The sequence below is a fragment of the Anomaloglossus baeobatrachus genome, chromosome 1 (assembly GCF_048569485.1).
Source record: "Anomaloglossus baeobatrachus isolate aAnoBae1 chromosome 1, aAnoBae1.hap1, whole genome shotgun sequence".
Lineage (NCBI taxonomy): Eukaryota > Metazoa > Chordata > Amphibia > Anura > Aromobatidae > Anomaloglossus > Anomaloglossus baeobatrachus.
Genome location: NC_134353.1, coordinates 322,004,041 through 322,023,725, shown reverse-complemented (window position 1 = coordinate 322,023,725; position 19,685 = coordinate 322,004,041). Strand labels below are relative to the sequence as shown.

Here is a 19,685-nt window from a genome sequence, read left to right as displayed (position 1 = left end):
TTTCTGTGTGCGGTTTCTGAAAGACATCACAAATGCAAGTCCCCACCCACCAGCTCAGAGAAGACTGAAAGTTAGAGACAGACTCAACGGAGGGAAATAATGCTGGATACAAGTCATGTAATAACCAGAACAACGCTTAATCCTCATGCACACTCAAGAATCACCTAAGAACGAAGTCAAGGTACGTGCTAGGTTTATGGTAAAAGGCAAGGCGCCTGAACAGGGACTTGAACCCTGGACCCTCAGATTAAAAGTCTGATGCTCTACCGACTGAGCTACCCAGGCTCGTGAAGAACATCTCACTATGCATTTCGAAGAACCTTCCGAGATGTTCCCATTTAGGAAGAACATCTCACTATGCATTTCGAAGAACCTTCCGAGATGTTCCTTTTTGCTTAGGACTGTACACAAACAAAACCAAAGTCCGCACACATTCTGCCACAGAAAGCAAGTGCCAGGTTATATCTCCTGGTATTCTCTATGGAGGCAAAAGTGGGGAAAAGGAGTAAGCAGCATCGTCAAAGACAATAAGAATTGGCTAAGTATAGTCAGGTGCAGCTGCAGTATTAAGCAACTGTTTAAGCTTTTTTTCCAAACTCAATTCACTGCCACACAGATCATTAGGGCTGTGTAATGTCTCACATACTTTTACAGAGAAAAACAAAACAAGGATTCTTCAATTTCTGTGTGCGGTTTCTGAAAGACATCACAAATGCAAGTCCCCACCCACCAGCTCAGAGAAGACTGAAAGTTAGAGACAGACTCAACGGAGGGAAATAATGCTGGATACAAGTCATGTAATAACCAGAACAACGCTTAATCCTCATGCACACTCAAGAATCACCTAAGAACGAAGTCAAGGTACGTGCTAGGTTTATGGTAAAAGGCAAGGCGCCTGAACAGGGACTTGAACCCTGGACCCTCAGATTAAAAGTCTGATGCTCTACCGACTGAGCTACCCAGGCTCGTGCAGAGCAGCCCATTTAGCACATTTAGGAAGAACATCTCACTATGCATTTCGAAGAACCTTCCGAGATGTTCCTTTTTGCTTAGGACTGTACACAAACAAAACCAAAGTCCGCACACATTCTGCCACAGAAAGCAAGTGCCAGGTTATATCTCCTGGTATTCTCTATGGAGGCAAAAGTGGGGAAAAGGAGTAAGCAGCATCGTCAAAGACAATAAGAATTGGCTAAGTATAGTCAGGTGCAGCTGCAGTATTAAGCAACTGTTTAAGCTTTTTTTCCAAACTCAATTCACTGCCACACAGATCATTAGGGCTGTGTAATGTCTCACATACTTTTACAGAGAAAAACAAAACAAGGATTCTTCAATTTCTGTGTGCGGTTTCTGAAAGACATCACAAATGCAAGTCCCCACCCACCAGCTCAGAGAAGACTGAAAGTTAGAGACAGACTCAACGGAGGGAAATAATGCTGGATACAAGTCATGTAATAACCAGAACAACGCTTAATCCTCATGCACACTCAAGAATCACCTAAGAACGAAGTCAAGGTACGTGCTAGGTTTATGGTAAAAGGCAAGGCGCCTGAACAGGGACTTGAACCCTGGACCCTCAGATTAAAAGTCTGATGCTCTACCGACTGAGCTACCCAGGCTCGTGCAGAGCAGCCCATTTAGCACATTTAGGAAGAACATCTCACTATGCATTTCGAAGAACCTTCCGAGATGTTCCTTTTTGCTTAGGACTGTACACAAACAAAACCAAAGTCCGCACACATTCTGCCACAGAAAGCAAGTGCCAGGTTATATCTCCTGGTATTCTCTATGGAGGCAAAAGTGGGGAAAAGGAGTAAGCAGCATCGTCAAAGACAATAAGAATTGGCTAAGTATAGTCAGGTGCAGCTGCAGTATTAAGCAACTGTTTAAGCTTTTTTTCCAAACTCAATTCACTGCCACACAGATCATTAGGGCTGTGTAATGTCTCACATACTTTTACAGAGAAAAACAAAACAAGGATTCTTCAATTTCTGTGTGCGGTTTCTGAAAGACATCACAAATGCAAGTCCCCACCCACCAGCTCAGAGAAGACTGAAAGTTAGAGACAGACTCAACGGAGGGAAATAATGCTGGATACAAGTCATGTAATAACCAGAACAACGCTTAATCCTCATGCACACTCAAGAATCACCTAAGAACGAAGTCAAGGTACGTGCTAGGTTTATGGTAAAAGGCAAGGCGCCTGAACAGGGACTTGAACCCTGGACCCTCAGATTAAAAGTCTGATGCTCTACCGACTGAGCTACCCAGGCTCGTGCAGAGCAGCCCATTTAGCACATTTAGGAAGAACATCTCACTATGCATTTCGAAGAACCTTCCGAGATGTTCCTTTTTGCTTAGGACTGTACACAAACAAAACCAAAGTCCGCACACATTCTGCCACAGAAAGCAAGTGCCAGGTTATATCTCCTGGTATTCTCTATGGAGGCAAAAGTGGGGAAAAGGAGTAAGCAGCATCGTCAAAGACAATAAGAATTGGCTAAGTATAGTCAGGTGCAGCTGCAGTATTAAGCAACTGTTTAAGCTTTTTTTCCAAACTCAATTCACTGCCACACAGATCATTAGGGCTGTGTAATGTCTCACATACTTTTACAGAGAAAAACAAAACAAGGATTCTTCAATTTCTGTGTGCGGTTTCTGAAAGACATCACAAATGCAAGTCCCCACCCACCAGCTCAGAGAAGACTGAAAGTTAGAGACAGACTCAACGGAGGGAAATAATGCTGGATACAAGTCATGTAATAACCAGAACAACGCTTAATCCTCATGCACACTCAAGAATCACCTAAGAACGAAGTCAAGGTACGTGCTAGGTTTATGGTAAAAGGCAAGGCGCCTGAACAGGGACTTGAACCCTGGACCCTCAGATTAAAAGTCTGATGCTCTACCGACTGAGCTACCCAGGCTCGTGCAGAGCAGCCCATTTAGCACATTTAGGAAGAACATCTCACTATGCATTTCGAAGAACCTTCCGAGATGTTCCTTTTTGCTTAGGACTGTACACAAACAAAACCAAAGTCCGCACACATTCTGCCACAGAAAGCAAGTGCCAGGTTATATCTCCTGGTATTCTCTATGGAGGCAAAAGTGGGGAAAAGGAGTAAGCAGCATCGTCAAAGACAATAAGAATTGGCTAAGTATAGTCAGGTGCAGCTGCAGTATTAAGCAACTGTTTAAGCTTTTTTTCCAAACTCAATTCACTGCCACACAGATCATTAGGGCTGTGTAATGTCTCACATACTTTTACAGAGAAAAACAAAACAAGGATTCTTCAATTTCTGTGTGCGGTTTCTGAAAGACATCACAAATGCAAGTCCCCACCCACCAGCTCAGAGAAGACTGAAAGTTAGAGACAGACTCAACGGAGGGAAATAATGCTGGATACAAGTCATGTAATAACCAGAACAATGCTTAATCCTCATGCACACTCAAGAATCACCTAAGAACGAAGTCAAGGTACGTGCTAGGTTTATGGTAAAAGGCAAGGCGCCTGAACAGGGACTTGAACCCTGGACCCTCAGATTAAAAGTCTGATGCTCTACCGACTGAGCTACCCAGGCTCGTGCAGAGCAGCCCATTTAGCACATTTAGGAAGAACATCTCACTATGCATTTCGAAGAACCTTTCGAGATGTTCCTTTTTGCTTAGGACTGTACACAAACAAAACCAAAGTCCGCACACATTCTGCCACAGAAAGCAAGTGCCAGGTTATATCTCCTGGTATTCTCTATGGAGGCAAAAGTGGGGAAAAGGAGTAAGCAGCATCGTCAAAGACAATAAGAATTGGCTAAGTATAGTCAGGTGCAGCTGCAGTATTAAGCAACTGTTTAAGCTTTTTTTCCAAACTCAATTCACTGCCACACAGATCATTAGGGCTGTGTAATGTCTCACATACTTTTACAGAGAAAAACAAAACAAGGATTCTTCAATTTCTGTGTGCGGTTTCTGAAAGACATCACAAATGCAAGTCCCCACCCACCAGCTCAGAGAAGACTGAAAGTTAGAGACAGACTCAACGGAGGGAAATAATGCTGGATACAAGTCATGTAATAACCAGAACAACGCTTAATCCTCATGCACACTCAAGAATCACCTAAGAACGAAGTCAAGGTACGTGCTAGGTTTATGGTAAAAGGCAAGGCGCCTGAACAGGGACTTGAACCCTGGACCCTCAGATTAAAAGTCTGATGCTCTACCGACTGAGCTACCCAGGCTCGTGCAGAGCAGCCCATTTAGCACATTTAGGAAGAACATCTCACTATGCATTTCGAAGAACCTTCCGAGATGTTCCTTTTTGCTTAGGACTGTACACAAACAAAACCAAAGTCCGCACACATTCTGCCACAGAAAGCAAGTGCCAGGTTATATCTCCTGGTATTCTCTATGGAGGCAAAAGTGGGGAAAAGGAGTAAGCAGCATCGTCAAAGACAATAAGAATTGGCTAAGTATAGTCAGGTGCAGCTGCAGTATTAAGCAACTGTTTAAGCTTTTTTTCCAAACTCAATTCACTGCCACACAGATCATTAGGGCTGTGTAATGTCTCACATACTTTTACAGAGAAAAACAAAACAAGGATTCTTCAATTTCTGTGTGCGGTTTCTGAAAGACATCACAAATGCAAGTCCCCACCCACCAGCTCAGAGAAGACTGAAAGTTAGAGACAGACTCAACGGAGGGAAATAATGCTGGATACAAGTCATGTAATAACCAGAACAACGCTTAATCCTCATGCACACTCAAGAATCACCTAAGAACGAAGTCAAGGTACGTGCTAGGTTTATGGTAAAAGGCAAGGCGCCTGAACAGGGACTTGAACCCTGGACCCTCAGATTAAAAGTCTGATGCTCTACCGACTGAGCTACCCAGGCTCGTGCAGAGCAGCCCATTTAGCACATTTAGGAAGAACATCTCACTATGCATTTCGAAGAACCTTCCGAGATGTTCCTTTTTGCTTAGGACTGTACACAAACAAAACCAAAGTCCGCACACATTCTGCCACAGAAAGCAAGTGCCAGGTTATATCTCCTGGTATTCTCTATGGAGGCAAAAGTGGGGAAAAGGAGTAAGCAGCATCGTCAAAGACAATAAGAATTGGCTAAGTATAGTCAGGTGCAGCTGCAGTATTAAGCAACTGTTTAAGCTTTTTTTCCAAACTCAATTCACTGCCACACAGATCATTAGGGCTGTGTAATGTCTCACATACTTTTACAGAGAAAAACAAAACAAGGATTCTTCAATTTCTGTGTGCGGTTTCTGAAAGACATCACAAATGCAAGTCCCCACCCACCAGCTCAGAGAAGACTGAAAGTTAGAGACAGACTCAACGGAGGGAAATAATGCTGGATACAAGTCATGTAATAACCAGAACAATGCTTAATCCTCATGCACACTCAAGAATCACCTAAGAACGAAGTCAAGGTACGTGCTAGGTTTATGGTAAAAGGCAAGGCGCCTGAACAGGGACTTGAACCCTGGACCCTCAGATTAAAAGTCTGATGCTCTACCGACTGAGCTACCCAGGCTCGTGCAGAGCAGCCCATTTAGCACATTTAGGAAGAACATCTCACTATGCATTTCGAAGAACCTTCCGAGATGTTCCTTTTTGCTTAGGACTGTACACAAACAAAACCAAAGTCCGCACACATTCTGCCACAGAAAGCAAGTGCCAGGTTATATCTCCTGGTATTCTCTATGGAGGCAAAAGTGGGGAAAAGGAGTAAGCAGCATCGTCAAAGACAATAAGAATTGGCTAAGTATAGTCAGGTGCAGCTGCAGTATTAAGCAACTGTTTAAGCTTTTTTTCCAAACTCAATTCACTGCCACACAGATCATTAGGGCTGTGTAATGTCTCACATACTTTTACAGAGAAAAACAAAACAAGGATTCTTCAATTTCTGTGTGCGGTTTCTGAAAGACATCACAAATGCAAGTCCCCACCCACCAGCTCAGAGAAGACTGAAAGTTAGAGACAGACTCAACGGAGGGAAATAATGCTGGATACAAGTCATGTAATAACCAGAACAATGCTTAATCCTCATGCACACTCAAGAATCACCTAAGAACGAAGTCAAGGTACGTGCTAGGTTTATGGTAAAAGGCAAGGCGCCTGAACAGGGACTTGAACCCTGGACCCTCAGATTAAAAGTCTGATGCTCTACCGACTGAGCTACCCAGGCTCGTGCAGAGCAGCCCATTTAGCACATTTAGGAAGAACATCTCACTATGCATTTCGAAGAACCTTCCGAGATGTTCCTTTTTGCTTAGGACTGTACACAAACAAAACCAAAGTCCGCACACATTCTGCCACAGAAAGCAAGTGCCAGGTTATATCTCCTGGTATTCTCTATGGAGGCAAAAGTGGGGAAAAGGAGTAAGCAGCATCGTCAAAGACAATAAGAATTGGCTAAGTATAGTCAGGTGCAGCTGCAGTATTAAGCAACTGTTTAAGCTTTTTTTCCAAACTCAATTCACTGCCACACAGATCATTAGGGCTGTGTAATGTCTCACATACTTTTACAGAGAAAAACAAAACAAGGATTCTTCAATTTCTGTGTGCGGTTTCTGAAAGACATCACAAATGCAAGTCCCCACCCACCAGCTCAGAGAAGACTGAAAGTTAGAGACAGACTCAACGGAGGGAAATAATGCTGGATACAAGTCATGTAATAACCAGAACAATGCTTAATCCTCATGCACACTCAAGAATCACCTAAGAACGAAGTCAAGGTACGTGCTAGGTTTATGGTAAAAGGCAAGGCGCCTGAACAGGGACTTGAACCCTGGACCCTCAGATTAAAAGTCTGATGCTCTACCGACTGAGCTACCCAGGCTCGTGCAGAGCAGCCCATTTAGCACATTTAGGAAGAACATCTCACTATGCATTTCGAAGAACCTTCCGAGATGTTCCTTTTTGCTTAGGACTGTACACAAACAAAACCAAAGTCCGCACACATTCTGCCACAGAAAGCAAGTGCCAGGTTATATCTCCTGGTATTCTCTATGGAGGCAAAAGTGGGGAAAAGGAGTAAGCAGCATCGTCAAAGACAATAAGAATTGGCTAAGTATAGTCAGGTGCAGCTGCAGTATTAAGCAACTGTTTAAGCTTTTTTTCCAAACTCAATTCACTGCCACACAGATCATTAGGGCTGTGTAATGTCTCACATACTTTTACAGAGAAAAACAAAACAAGGATTCTTCAATTTCTGTGTGCGGTTTCTGAAAGACATCACAAATGCAAGTCCCCACCCACCAGCTCAGAGAAGACTGAAAGTTAGAGACAGACTCAACGGAGGGAAATAATGCTGGATACAAGTCATGTAATAACCAGAACAACGCTTAATCCTCATGCACACTCAAGAATCACCTAAGAACGAAGTCAAGGTACGTGCTAGGTTTATGGTAAAAGGCAAGGCGCCTGAACAGGGACTTGAACCCTGGACCCTCAGATTAAAAGTCTGATGCTCTACCGACTGAGCTACCCAGGCTCGTGCAGAGCAGCCCATTTAGCACATTTAGGAAGAACATCTCACTATGCATTTCGAAGAACCTTCCGAGATGTTCCTTTTTGCTTAGGACTGTACACAAACAAAACCAAAGTCCGCACACATTCTGCCACAGAAAGCAAGTGCCAGGTTATATCTCCTGGTATTCTCTATGGAGGCAAAAGTGGGGAAAAGGAGTAAGCAGCATCGTCAAAGACAATAAGAATTGGCTAAGTATAGTCAGGTGCAGCTGCAGTATTAAGCAACTGTTTAAGCTTTTTTTCCAAACTCAATTCACTGCCACACAGATCATTAGGGCTGTGTAATGTCTCACATACTTTTACAGAGAAAAACAAAACAAGGATTCTTCAATTTCTGTGTGCGGTTTCTGAAAGACATCACAAATGCAAGTCCCCACCCACCAGCTCAGAGAAGACTGAAAGTTAGAGACAGACTCAACGGAGGGAAATAATGCTGGATACAAGTCATGTAATAACCAGAACAACGCTTAATCCTCATGCACACTCAAGAATCACCTAAGAACGAAGTCAAGGTACGTGCTAGGTTTATGGTAAAAGGCAAGGCACCTGAACAGGGACTTGAACCCTGGACCCTCAGATTAAAAGTCTGATGCTCTACCGACTGAGCTACCCAGGCTCGTGCAGAGCAGCCCATTTAGCACATTTAGGAAGAACATCTCACTATGCATTTCGAAGAACCTTCCGAGATGTTCCTTTTTGCTTAGGACTGTACACAAACAAAACCAAAGTCCGCACACATTCTGCCACAGAAAGCAAGTGCCAGGTTATATCTCCTGGTATTCTCTATGGAGGCAAAAGTGGGGAAAAGGAGTAAGCAGCATCGTCAAAGACAATAAGAATTGGCTAAGTATAGTCAGGTGCAGCTGCAGTATTAAGCAACTGTTTAAGCTTTTTTTCCAAACTCAATTCACTGCCACACAGATCATTAGGGCTGTGTAATGTCTCACATACTTTTACAGAGAAAAACAAAACAAGGATTCTTCAATTTCTGTGTGCGGTTTCTGAAAGACATCACAAATGCAAGTCCCCACCCACCAGCTCAGAGAAGACTGAAAGTTAGAGACAGACTCAACGGAGGGAAATAATGCTGGATACAAGTCATGTAATAACCAGAACAACGCTTAATCCTCATGCACACTCAAGAATCACCTAAGAACGAAGTCAAGGTACGTGCTAGGTTTATGGTAAAAGGCAAGGCGCCTGAACAGGGACTTGAACCCTGGACCCTCAGATTAAAAGTCTGATGCTCTACCGACTGAGCTACCCAGGCTCGTGCAGAGCAGCCCATTTAGCACATTTAGGAAGAACATCTCACTATGCATTTCGAAGAACCTTCCGAGATGTTCCTTTTTGCTTAGGACTGTACACAAACAAAACCAAAGTCCGCACACATTCTGCCACAGAAAGCAAGTGCCAGGTTATATCTCCTGGTATTCTCTATGGAGGCAAAAGTGGGGAAAAGGAGTAAGCAGCATCGTCAAAGACAATAAGAATTGGCTAAGTATAGTCAGGTGCAGCTGCAGTATTAAGCAACTGTTTAAGCTTTTTTTCCAAACTCAATTCACTGCCACACAGATCATTAGGGCTGTGTAATGTCTCACATACTTTTACAGAGAAAAACAAAACAAGGATTCTTCAATTTCTGTGTGCGGTTTCTGAAAGACATCACAAATGCAAGTCCCCACCCACCAGCTCAGAGAAGACTGAAAGTTAGAGACAGACTCAACGGAGGGAAATAATGCTGGATACAAGTCATGTAATAACCAGAACAACGCTTAATCCTCATGCACACTCAAGAATCACCTAAGAACGAAGTCAAGGTACGTGCTAGGTTTATGGTAAAAGGAAAGGCGCCTGAACAGGGACTTGAACCCTGGACCCTCAGATTAAAAGTCTGATGCTCTACCGACTGAGCTACCCAGGCTCGTGCAGAGCAGCCCATTTAGCACATTTAGGAAGAACATCTCACTATGCATTTCGAAGAACCTTCCGAGATGTTCCTTTTTGCTTAGGACTGTACACAAACAAAACCAAAGTCCGCACACATTCTGCCACAGAAAGCAAGTGCCAGGTTATATCTCCTGGTATTCTCTATGGAGGCAAAAGTGGGGAAAAGGAGTAAGCAGCATCGTCAAAGACAATAAGAATTGGCTAAATATAGTCAGGTGCAGCTGCAGTATTAAGCAACTGTTTAAGCTTTTTTTCCAAACTCAATTCACTGCCACACAGATCATTAGGGCTGTGTAATGTCTCACATACTTTTACAGAGAAAAACAAAACAAGGATTCTTCAATTTCTGTGTGCGGTTTCTGAAAGACATCACAAATGCAAGTCCCCACCCACCAGCTCAGAGAAGACTGAAAGTTAGAGACAGACTCAACGGAGGGAAATAATGCTGGATACAAGTCATGTAATAACCAGAACAACGCTTAATCCTCATGCACACTCAAGAATCACCTAAGAACGAAGTCAAGGTACGTGCTAGGTTTATGGTAAAAGGAAAGGCGCCTGAACAGGGACTTGAACCCTGGACCCTCAGATTAAAAGTCTGATGCTCTACCGACTGAGCTACCCAGGCTCGTGCAGAGCAGCCCATTTAGCACATTTAGGAAGAACATCTCACTATGCATTTCGAAGAACCTTCCGAGATGTTCCTTTTTGCTTAGGACTGTACACAAACAAAACCAAAGTCCGCACACATTCTGCCACAGAAAGCAAGTGCCAGGTTATATCTCCTGGTATTCTCTATGGAGGCAAAAGTGGGGAAAAGGAGTAAGCAGCATCGTCAAAGACAATAAGAATTGGCTAAGTATAGTCAGGTGCAGCTGCAGTATTAAGCAACTGTTTAAGCTTTTTTTCCAAACTCAATTCACTGCCACACAGATCATTAGGGCTGTGTAATGTCTCACATACTTTTACAGAGAAAAACAAAACAAGGATTCTTCAATTTCTGTGTGCGGTTTCTGAAAGACATCACAAATGCAAGTCCCCACCCACCAGCTCAGAGAAGACTGAAAGTTAGAGACAGACTCAACGGAGAGAAATAATGCTGGATACAAGTCATGTAATAACCAGAACAACGCTTAATCCTCATGCACACTCAAGAATCACCTAAGAACGAAGTCAAGGTACGTGCTAGGTTTATGGTAAAAGGCAAGGCGCCTGAACAGGGACTTGAACCCTGGACCCTCAGATTAAAAGTCTGATGCTCTACCGACTGAGCTACCCAGGCTCGTGCAGAGCAGCCCATTTAGCACATTTAGGAAGAACATCTCACTATGCATTTCGAAGAACCTTCCGAGATGTTCCTTTTTGCTTAGGACTGTACACAAACAAAACCAAAGTCCGCACACATTCTGCCACAGAAAGCAAGTGCCAGGTTATATCTCCTGGTATTCTCTATGGAGGCAAAAGTGGGGAAAAGGAGTAAGCAGCATCGTCAAAGACAATAAGAATTGGCTAAGTATAGTCAGGTGCAGCTGCAGTATTAAGCAACTGTTTAAGCTTTTTTTCCAAACTCAATTCACTGCCACACAGATCATTAGGGCTGTGTAATGTCTCACATACTTTTACAGAGAAAAACAAAACAAGGATTCTTCAATTTCTGTGTGCGGTTTCTGAAAGACATCACAAATGCAAGTCCCCACCCACCAGCTCAGAGAAGACTGAAAGTTAGAGACAGACTCAACGGAGGGAAATAATGCTGGATACAAGTCATGTAATAACCAGAACAACGCTTAATCCTCATGCACACTCAAGAATCACCTAAGAACGAAGTCAAGGTACGTGCTAGGTTTATGGTAAAAGGCAAGGCGCCTGAACAGGGACTTGAACCCTGGACCCTCAGATTAAAAGTCTGATGCTCTACCGACTGAGCTACCCAGGCTCATGCAGAGCAGCCCATTTAGCACATTTAGGAAGAACATCTCACTATGCATTTCGAAGAACCTTCCGAGATGTTCCTTTTTGCTTAGGACTGTACACAAACAAAACCAAAGTCCGCACACATTCTGCCACAGAAAGCAAGTGCCAGGTTATATCTCCTGGTATTCTCTATGGAGGCAAAAGTGGGGAAAAGGAGTAAGCAGCATCGTCAAAGACAATAAGAATTGGCTAAGTATAGTCAGGTGCAGCTGCAGTATTAAGCAACTGTTTAAGCTTTTTTTCCAAACTCAATTCACTGCCACACAGATCATTAGGGCTGTGTAATGTCTCACATACTTTTACAGAGAAAAACAAAACAAGGATTCTTCAATTTCTGTGTGCGGTTTCTGAAAGACATCACAAATGCAAGTCCCCACCCACCAGCTCAGAGAAGACTGAAAGTTAGAGACAGACTCAACGGAGGGAAATAATGCTGGATACAAGTCATGTAATAACCAGAACAACGCTTAATCCTCATGCACACTCAAGAATCACCTAAGAACGAAGTCAAGGTACGTGCTAGGTTTATGGTAAAAGGCAAGGCGCCTGAACAGGGACTTGAACCCTGGACCCTCAGATTAAAAGTCTGATGCTCTACCGACTGAGCTACCCAGGCTCGTGCAGAGCAGCCCATTTAGCACATTTAGGAAGAACATCTCACTATGCATTTCGAAGAACCTTCCGAGATGTTCCTTTTTGCTTAGGACTGTACACAAACAAAACCAAAGTCCGCACACATTCTGCCACAGAAAGCAAGTGCCAGGTTATATCTCCTGGTATTCTCTATGGAGGCAAAAGTGGGGAAAAGGAGTAAGCAGCATCGTCAAAGACAATAAGAATTGGCTAAGTATAGTCAGGTGCAGCTGCAGTATTAAGCAACTGTTTAAGCTTTTTTTTCCAAACTCAATTCACTGCCACACAGATCATTAGGGCTGTGTAATGTCTCACATACTTTTACAGAGAAAAACAAAACAAGGATTCTTCAATTTCTGTGTGCGGTTTCTGAAAGACATCACAAATGCAAGTCCCCACCCACCAGCTCAGAGAAGACTGAAAGTTAGAGACAGACTCAACGGAGGGAAATAATGCTGGATACAAGTCATGTAATAACCAGAACAACGCTTAATCCTCATGCACACTCAAGAATCACCTAAGAACGAAGTCAAGGTACGTGCTAGGTTTATGGTAAAAGGCAAGGCGCCTGAACAGGGACTTGAACCCTGGACCCTCAGATTAAAAGTCTGATGCTCTACCGACTGAGCTACCCAGGCTCGTGCAGAGCAGCCCATTTAGCACATTTAGGAAGAACATCTCACTATGCATTTCGAAGAACCTTCCGAGATGTTCCTTTTTGCTTAGGACTGTACACAAACAAAACCAAAGTCCGCACACATTCTGCCACAGAAAGCAAGTGCCAGGTTATATCTCCTGGTATTCTCTATGGAGGCAAAAGTGGGGAAAAGGAGTAAGCAGCATCGTCAAAGACAATAAGAATTGGCTAAGTATAGTCAGGTGCAGCTGCAGTATTAAGCAACTGTTTAAGCTTTTTTTCCAAACTCAAATCACTGCCACACAGATCATTAGGGCTGTGTAATGTCTCACATACTTTTACAGAGAAAAACAAAACAAGGATTCTTCAATTTCTGTGTGCGGTTTCTGAAAGACATCACAAATGCAAGTCCCCACCCACCAGCTCAGAGAAGACTGAAAGTTAGAGACAGACTCAACGGAGGGAAATAATGCTGGATACAAGTCATGTAATAACCAGAACAACGCTTAATCCTCATGCACACTCAAGAATCACCTAAGAACGAAGTCAAGGTACGTGCTAGGTTTATGGTAAAAGGCAAGGCGCCTGAACAGGGACTTGAACCCTGGACCCTCAGATTAAAAGTCTGATGCTCTACCGACTGAGCTACCCAGGCTCGTGCAGAGCAGCCCATTTAGCACATTTAGGAAGAACATCTCACTATGCATTTCGAAGAACCTTCCGAGATGTTCCTTTTTGCTTAGGACTGTACACAAACAAAACCAAAGTCCGCACACATTCTGCCACAGAAAGCAAGTGCCAGGTTATATCTCCTGGTATTCTCTATGGAGGCAAAAGTGGGGAAAAGGAGTAAGCAGCATCGTCAAAGACAATAAGAATTGGCTAAGTATAGTCAGGTGCAGCTGCAGTATTAAGCAACTGTTTAAGCTTTTTTTCCAAACTCAATTCACTGCCACACAGATCATTAGGGCTGTGTAATGTCTCACATACTTTTACAGAGAAAAACAAAACAAGGATTCTTCAATTTCTGTGTGCGGTTTCTGAAAGACATCACAAATGCAAGTCCCCACCCACCAGCTCAGAGAAGACTGAAAGTTAGAGACAGACTCAACGGAGGGAAATAATGCTGGATACAAGTCATGTAATAACCAGAACAACGCTTAATCCTCATGCACACTCAAGAATCACCTAAGAACGAAGTCAAGGTACGTGCTAGGTTTATGGTAAAAGGCAAGGCGCCTGAACAGGGACTTGAACCCTGGACCCTCAGATTAAAAGTCTGATGCTCTACCGACTGAGCTACCCAGGCTCGTGCAGAGCAGCCCATTTAGCACATTTAGGAAGAACATCTCACTATGCATTTCGAAGAACCTTCCGAGATGTTCCTTTTTGCTTAGGACTGTACACAAACAAAACCAAAGTCCGCACACATTCTGCCACAGAAAGCAAGTGCCAGGTTATATCTCCTGGTATTCTCTATGGAGGCAAAAGTGGGGAAAAGGAGTAAGCAGCATCGTCAAAGACAATAAGAATTGGCTAAGTATAGTCAGGTGCAGCTGCAGTATTAAGCAACTGTTTAAGCTTTTTTTCCAAACTCAATTCACTGCCACACAGATCATTAGGGCTGTGTAATGTCTCACATACTTTTACAGAGAAAAACAAAACAAGGATTCTTCAATTTCTGTGTGCGGTTTCTGAAAGACATCACAAATGCAAGTCCCCACCCACCAGCTCAGAGAAGACTGAAAGTTAGAGACAGACTCAACGGAGGGAAATAATGCTGGATACAAGTCATGTAATAACCAGAACAACGCTTAATCCTCATGCACACTCAAGAATCACCTAAGAACGAAGTCAAGGTACGTGCTAGGTTTATGGTAAAAGGCAAGGCGCCTGAACAGGGACTTGAACCCTGGACCCTCAGATTAAAAGTCTGATGCTCTACCGACTGAGCTACCCAGGCTCGTGCAGAGCAGCCCATTTAGCACATTTAGGAAGAACATCTCACTATGCATTTCGAAGAACCTTCCGAGATGTTCCTTTTTGCTTAGGACTGTACACAAACAAAACCAAAGTCCGCACACATTCTGCCACAGAAAGCAAGTGCCAGGTTATATCTCCTGGTATTCTCTATGGAGGCAAAAGTGGGGAAAAGGAGTAAGCAGCATCGTCAAAGACAATAAGAATTGGCTAAGTATAGTCAGGTGCAGCTGCAGTATTAAGCAACTGTTTAAGCTTTTTTTCCAAACTCAATTCACTGCCACACAGATCATTAGGGCTGTGTAATGTCTCACATACTTTTACAGAGAAAAACAAAACAAGGATTCTTCAATTTCTGTGTGCGGTTTCTGAAAGACATCACAAATGCAAGTCCCCACCCACCAGCTCAGAGAAGACTGAAAGTTAGAGACAGACTCAACGGAGGGAAATAATGCTGGATACAAGTCATGTAATAACCAGAACAACGCTTAATCCTCATGCACACTCAAGAATCACCTAAGAACGAAGTCAAGGTACGTGCTAGGTTTATGGTAAAAGGCAAGGCGCCTGAACAGGGACTTGAACCCTGGACCCTCAGATTAAAAGTCTGTTGCTCTACCGACTGAGCTACCCAGGCTCGTGCAGAGCAGCCCATTTAGCACATTTAGGAAGAACATCTCACTATGCATTTCGAAGAACCTTCCGAGATGTTCCTTTTTGCTTAGGACTGTACACAAACAAAACCAAAGTCCGCACACATTCTGCCACAGAAAGCAAGTGCCAGGTTATATCTCCTGGTATTCTCTATGGAGGCAAAAGTGGGGAAAAGGAGTAAGCAGCATCGTCAAAGACAATAAGAATTGGCTAAGTATAGTCAGGTGCAGCTGCAGTATTAAGCAACTGTTTAAGCTTTTTTTCCAAACTCAATTCACTGCCACACAGATCATTAGGGCTGTGTAATGTCTCACATACTTTTACAGAGAAAAACAAAACAAGGATTCTTCAATTTCTGTGTGCGGTTTCTGAAAGACATCACAAATGCAAGTCCCCACCCACCAGCTCAGAGAAGACTGAAAGTTAGAGACAGACTCAACGGAGGGAAATAATGCTGGATACAAGTCATGTAATAACCAGAACAACGCTTAATCCTCATGCACACTCAAGAATCACCTAAGAACGAAGTCAAGGTACGTGCTAGGTTTATGGTAAAAGGCAAGGCGCCTGAACAGGGACTTGAACCCTGGACCCTCAGATTAAAAGTCTGATGCTCTACCGACTGAGCTACCCAGGCTCGTGCAGAGCAGCCCATTTAGCACATTTAGGAAGAACATCTCACTATGCATTTCGAAGAACCTTCCGAGATGTTCCTTTTTGCTTAGGACTGTACACAAACAAAACCAAAGTCCGCACACATTCTGCCACAGAAAGCAAGTGCCAGGTTATATCTCCTGGTATTCTCTATGGAGGCAAAAGTGGGGAAAAGGAGTAAGCAGCATCGTCAAAGACAATAAGAATTGGCTAAGTATAGTCAGGTGCAGCTGCAGTATTAAGCAACTGTTTAAGCTTTTTTTCCAAACTCAATTCACTGCCACACAGATCATTAGGGCTGTGTAATGTCTCACATACTTTTACAGAGAAAAACAAAACAAGGATTCTTCAATTTCTGTGTGCGGTTTCTGAAAGACATCACAAATGCAAGTCCCCACCCACCAGCTCAGAGAAGACTGAAAGTTAGAGACAGACTCAACGGAGGGAAATAATGCTGGATACAAGTCATGTAATAACCAGAACAACGCTTAATCCTCATGCACACTCAAGAATCACCTAAGAACGAAGTCAAGGTACGTGCTAGGTTTATGGTAAAAGGCAAGGCGCCTGAACAGGGACTTGAACCCTGGACCCTCAGATTAAAAGTCTGATGCTCTACCGACTGAGCTACCCAGGATCGTGCAGAGCAGCCCATTTAGCACATTTAGGAAGAACATCTCACTATGCATTTCGAAGAACCTTCCGAGATGTTCCTTTTTGCTTAGGACTGTACACAAACAAAACCAAAGTCCGCACACATTCTGCCACAGAAAGCAAGTGCCAGGTTATATCTCCTGGTATTCTCTATGGAGGCAAAAGTGGGGAAAAGGAGTAAGCAGCATCGTCAAAGACAATAAGAATTGGCTAAGTATAGTCAGGTGCAGCTGCAGTATTAAGCAACTGTTTAAGCTTTTTTTCCAAACTCAATTCACTGCCACACAGATCATTAGGGCTGTGTAATGTCTCACATACTTTTACAGAGAAAAACAAAACAAGGATTCTTCAATTTCTGTGTGCGGTTTCTGAAAGACATCACAAATGCAAGTCCCCACCCACCAGCTCAGAGAAGACTGAAAGTTAGAGACAGACTCAACGGAGGGAAATAATGCTGGATACAAGTCATGTAATAACCAGAACAACGCTTAATCCTCATGCACACTCAAGAATCACCTAAGAACGAAGTCAAGGTACGTGCTAGGTTTATGGTAAAAGGCAAGGCGCCTGAACAGGGACTTGAACCCTGGACCCTCAGATTAAAAGTCTGATGCTCTACCGACTGAGCTACCCAGGCTCGTGCAGAGCAGCCCATTTAGCACATTTAGGAAGAACATCTCACTATGCATTTCGAAGAACCTTCCGAGATGTTCCTTTTTGCTTAGGACTGTACACAAACAAAACCAAAGTCCGCACACATTCTGCCACAGAAAGCAAGTGCCAGGTTATATCTCCTGGTATTCTCTATGGAGGCAAAAGTGGGGAAAAGGAGTAAGCAGCATCGTCAAAGACAATAAGAATTGGCTAAATATAGTCAGGTGCAGCTGCAGTATTAAGCAACTGTTTAAGCTTTTTTTCCAAACTCAATTCACTGCCACACAGATCATTAGGGCTGTGTAATGTCTCACATACTTTTACAGAGAAAAACAAAACAAGGATTCTTCAATTTCTGTGTGCGGTTTCTGAAAGACATCACAAATGCAAGTCCCCACCCACCAGCTCAGAGAAGACTGAAAGTTAGAGACAGACTCAACGGAGGGAAATAATGCTGGATACAAGTCATGTAATAACCAGAACAACGCTTAATCCTCATGCACACTCAAGAATCACCTAAGAACGAAGTCAAGGTACGTGCTAGGTTTATGGTAAAAGGCAAGGCGCCTGAACAGGGACTTGAACCCTGGACCCTCAGATTAAAAGTCTGATGCTCTACCGACTGAGCTACCCAGGCTCGTGCAGAGCAGCCCATTTAGCACATTTAGGAAGAACATCTCACTATGCATTTCGAAGAACCTTCCGAGATGTTCCTTTTTGCTTAGGACTGTACACAAACAAAACCAAAGTCCGCACACATTCTGCCACAGAAAGCAAGTGCCAGGTTATATCTCCTGGTATTCTCTATGGAGGCAAAAGTGGGGAAAAGGAGTAAGCAGCATCGTCAAAGACAATAAGAATTGGCTAAGTATAGTCAGGTGCAGCTGCAGTATTAAGCAACTGTTTAAGCTTTTTTTCCAAACTCAATTCACTGCCACACAGATCATTAGGGCTGTGTAATGTCTCACATACTTTTACAGAGAAAAACAAAACAAGGATTCTTCAATTTCTGTGTGCGGTTTCTGAAAGACATCACAAATGCAAGTCCCCACCCACCAGCTCAGAGAAGACTGAAAGTTAGAGACAGACTCAACGGAGGGAAATAATGCTGGATACAAGTCATGTAATAACCAGAACAACGCTTAATCCTCATGCACACTCAAGAATCACCTAAGAACGAAGTCAAGGTACGTGCTAGGTTTATGGTAAAAGGCAAGGCGCCTGAACAGGGACTTGAACCCTGGACCCTCAGATTAAAAGTCTGATGCTCTACCGACTGAGCTACCCAGGCTCGTGCAGAGCAGCCCATTTAGCACATTTAGGAAGAACATCTCACTATGCATTTCGAAGAACCTTCCGAGATGTTCCTTTTTGCTTAGGACTGTACACAAACAAAACCAAAGTCCGCACACATTCTGCCACAGAAAGCAAGTGCCAGGTTATATCTCCTGGTATTCTCTATGGAGGCAAAAGTGGGGAAAAGGAGTAAGCAGCATCGTCAAAGACAATAAGAATTGGCTAAGTATAGTCAGGTGCAGCTGCAGTATTAAGCAACTGTTTAAGCTTTTTTTCCAAACTCAATTCACTGCCACACAGATCATTAGGGCTGTGTAATGTCTCACATACTTTTACAGAGAAAAACAAAACAAGGATTCTTCAATTTCTGTGTGCGGTTTCTGAAAGACATCACAAATGCAAGTCCCCACCCACCAGCTCAGAGAAGACTGAAAGTTAGAGACAGACTCAACGGAGGGAAATAATGCTGGATACAAGTCATGTAATAACCAGAACAACGCTTAATCCTCATGCACACTCAAGAATCACCTAAGAACGAAGTCAAGGTACGTGCTAGGTTTATGGTAAAAGGCAAGGCGCCTGAACAGGGACTTGAACCCTGGACCCTCAGATTAAAAGTCTGATGCTCTACCGACTGAGCTACCCAGGCTCGTGCAGAGCAGCCCATTTAGCACATTTAGGAAGAACATCTCACTATGCATTTCGAAGAACCTTCCGAGATGTTCCTTTTTGCTTAGGACTGTACACAAACAAAACCAAAGTCCGCACACATTCTGCCACAGAAAGCAAGTGCTAGGTTATATCTCCTGGTATTCTCTATGGAGGCAAAAGTGGGGAAAAGGAGTAAGCAGCATCGTCAAAGACAATAAGAATTGGCTAAGTATAGTCAGGTGCAGCTGCAGTATTAAGCAACTGTTTAAGCTTTTTTTCCAAACTCAATTCACTGCCACACAGATCATTAGGGCTGTGTAATGTCTCACATACTTTTACAGAGAAAAACAAAACAAGGATTCTTCAATTTCTGTGTGCGGTTTCTGAAAGACATCACAAATGCAA

General features: G+C 43.3%; 30 non-coding genes across 30 annotated transcripts; all 30 read right to left on the bottom strand.

Annotated features, from left to right (window-relative positions):
- Positions 1–212: 212 nt before the first annotated feature.
- Positions 213–285, bottom strand: TRNAK-UUU (transfer RNA lysine (anticodon UUU)). The gene has a single exon. It is a non-coding gene; the product is annotated as a tRNA-Lys (tRNA).
- A 607-nt stretch (positions 286–892) lies between these two features.
- Positions 893–965, bottom strand: TRNAK-UUU (transfer RNA lysine (anticodon UUU)). The gene has a single exon. It is a non-coding gene; the product is annotated as a tRNA-Lys (tRNA).
- Positions 966–1,546: 581 nt separating this feature from the next.
- On the bottom strand, positions 1,547–1,619 carry TRNAK-UUU (transfer RNA lysine (anticodon UUU)). Its single transcript has one exon. It is a non-coding gene; the product is annotated as a tRNA-Lys (tRNA).
- A 581-nt stretch (positions 1,620–2,200) lies between these two features.
- Positions 2,201–2,273, bottom strand: TRNAK-UUU (transfer RNA lysine (anticodon UUU)). Its single transcript has one exon. It is a non-coding gene; the product is annotated as a tRNA-Lys (tRNA).
- Positions 2,274–2,854: 581 nt separating this feature from the next.
- Positions 2,855–2,927, bottom strand: TRNAK-UUU (transfer RNA lysine (anticodon UUU)). The gene has a single exon. It is a non-coding gene; the product is annotated as a tRNA-Lys (tRNA).
- A 581-nt stretch (positions 2,928–3,508) lies between these two features.
- TRNAK-UUU (transfer RNA lysine (anticodon UUU)) lies at positions 3,509–3,581 on the bottom strand. The gene has a single exon. It is a non-coding gene; the product is annotated as a tRNA-Lys (tRNA).
- Positions 3,582–4,162: 581 nt separating this feature from the next.
- Positions 4,163–4,235, bottom strand: TRNAK-UUU (transfer RNA lysine (anticodon UUU)). Its single transcript has one exon. It is a non-coding gene; the product is annotated as a tRNA-Lys (tRNA).
- Positions 4,236–4,816: 581 nt separating this feature from the next.
- Positions 4,817–4,889, bottom strand: TRNAK-UUU (transfer RNA lysine (anticodon UUU)). The gene has a single exon. It is a non-coding gene; the product is annotated as a tRNA-Lys (tRNA).
- Positions 4,890–5,470: 581 nt separating this feature from the next.
- Positions 5,471–5,543, bottom strand: TRNAK-UUU (transfer RNA lysine (anticodon UUU)). Its single transcript has one exon. It is a non-coding gene; the product is annotated as a tRNA-Lys (tRNA).
- A 581-nt stretch (positions 5,544–6,124) lies between these two features.
- TRNAK-UUU (transfer RNA lysine (anticodon UUU)) lies at positions 6,125–6,197 on the bottom strand. The gene has a single exon. It is a non-coding gene; the product is annotated as a tRNA-Lys (tRNA).
- Positions 6,198–6,778: 581 nt separating this feature from the next.
- TRNAK-UUU (transfer RNA lysine (anticodon UUU)) lies at positions 6,779–6,851 on the bottom strand. Its single transcript has one exon. It is a non-coding gene; the product is annotated as a tRNA-Lys (tRNA).
- A 581-nt stretch (positions 6,852–7,432) lies between these two features.
- TRNAK-UUU (transfer RNA lysine (anticodon UUU)) lies at positions 7,433–7,505 on the bottom strand. The gene has a single exon. It is a non-coding gene; the product is annotated as a tRNA-Lys (tRNA).
- A 581-nt stretch (positions 7,506–8,086) lies between these two features.
- On the bottom strand, positions 8,087–8,159 carry TRNAK-UUU (transfer RNA lysine (anticodon UUU)). Its single transcript has one exon. It is a non-coding gene; the product is annotated as a tRNA-Lys (tRNA).
- Positions 8,160–8,740: 581 nt separating this feature from the next.
- Positions 8,741–8,813, bottom strand: TRNAK-UUU (transfer RNA lysine (anticodon UUU)). The gene has a single exon. It is a non-coding gene; the product is annotated as a tRNA-Lys (tRNA).
- A 581-nt stretch (positions 8,814–9,394) lies between these two features.
- TRNAK-UUU (transfer RNA lysine (anticodon UUU)) lies at positions 9,395–9,467 on the bottom strand. The gene has a single exon. It is a non-coding gene; the product is annotated as a tRNA-Lys (tRNA).
- A 581-nt stretch (positions 9,468–10,048) lies between these two features.
- Positions 10,049–10,121, bottom strand: TRNAK-UUU (transfer RNA lysine (anticodon UUU)). Its single transcript has one exon. It is a non-coding gene; the product is annotated as a tRNA-Lys (tRNA).
- A 581-nt stretch (positions 10,122–10,702) lies between these two features.
- Positions 10,703–10,775, bottom strand: TRNAK-UUU (transfer RNA lysine (anticodon UUU)). The gene has a single exon. It is a non-coding gene; the product is annotated as a tRNA-Lys (tRNA).
- A 581-nt stretch (positions 10,776–11,356) lies between these two features.
- On the bottom strand, positions 11,357–11,429 carry TRNAK-UUU (transfer RNA lysine (anticodon UUU)). The gene has a single exon. It is a non-coding gene; the product is annotated as a tRNA-Lys (tRNA).
- Positions 11,430–12,010: 581 nt separating this feature from the next.
- TRNAK-UUU (transfer RNA lysine (anticodon UUU)) lies at positions 12,011–12,083 on the bottom strand. Its single transcript has one exon. It is a non-coding gene; the product is annotated as a tRNA-Lys (tRNA).
- Positions 12,084–12,665: 582 nt separating this feature from the next.
- On the bottom strand, positions 12,666–12,738 carry TRNAK-UUU (transfer RNA lysine (anticodon UUU)). The gene has a single exon. It is a non-coding gene; the product is annotated as a tRNA-Lys (tRNA).
- A 581-nt stretch (positions 12,739–13,319) lies between these two features.
- Positions 13,320–13,392, bottom strand: TRNAK-UUU (transfer RNA lysine (anticodon UUU)). Its single transcript has one exon. It is a non-coding gene; the product is annotated as a tRNA-Lys (tRNA).
- Positions 13,393–13,973: 581 nt separating this feature from the next.
- Positions 13,974–14,046, bottom strand: TRNAK-UUU (transfer RNA lysine (anticodon UUU)). Its single transcript has one exon. It is a non-coding gene; the product is annotated as a tRNA-Lys (tRNA).
- Positions 14,047–14,627: 581 nt separating this feature from the next.
- On the bottom strand, positions 14,628–14,700 carry TRNAK-UUU (transfer RNA lysine (anticodon UUU)). Its single transcript has one exon. It is a non-coding gene; the product is annotated as a tRNA-Lys (tRNA).
- Positions 14,701–15,281: 581 nt separating this feature from the next.
- TRNAK-UUU (transfer RNA lysine (anticodon UUU)) lies at positions 15,282–15,354 on the bottom strand. Its single transcript has one exon. It is a non-coding gene; the product is annotated as a tRNA-Lys (tRNA).
- Positions 15,355–15,935: 581 nt separating this feature from the next.
- On the bottom strand, positions 15,936–16,008 carry TRNAK-UUU (transfer RNA lysine (anticodon UUU)). The gene has a single exon. It is a non-coding gene; the product is annotated as a tRNA-Lys (tRNA).
- A 581-nt stretch (positions 16,009–16,589) lies between these two features.
- On the bottom strand, positions 16,590–16,662 carry TRNAK-UUU (transfer RNA lysine (anticodon UUU)). The gene has a single exon. It is a non-coding gene; the product is annotated as a tRNA-Lys (tRNA).
- A 581-nt stretch (positions 16,663–17,243) lies between these two features.
- On the bottom strand, positions 17,244–17,316 carry TRNAK-UUU (transfer RNA lysine (anticodon UUU)). The gene has a single exon. It is a non-coding gene; the product is annotated as a tRNA-Lys (tRNA).
- A 581-nt stretch (positions 17,317–17,897) lies between these two features.
- TRNAK-UUU (transfer RNA lysine (anticodon UUU)) lies at positions 17,898–17,970 on the bottom strand. The gene has a single exon. It is a non-coding gene; the product is annotated as a tRNA-Lys (tRNA).
- Positions 17,971–18,551: 581 nt separating this feature from the next.
- TRNAK-UUU (transfer RNA lysine (anticodon UUU)) lies at positions 18,552–18,624 on the bottom strand. The gene has a single exon. It is a non-coding gene; the product is annotated as a tRNA-Lys (tRNA).
- Positions 18,625–19,205: 581 nt separating this feature from the next.
- Positions 19,206–19,278, bottom strand: TRNAK-UUU (transfer RNA lysine (anticodon UUU)). The gene has a single exon. It is a non-coding gene; the product is annotated as a tRNA-Lys (tRNA).
- Positions 19,279–19,685: the final 407 nt, after the last annotated feature.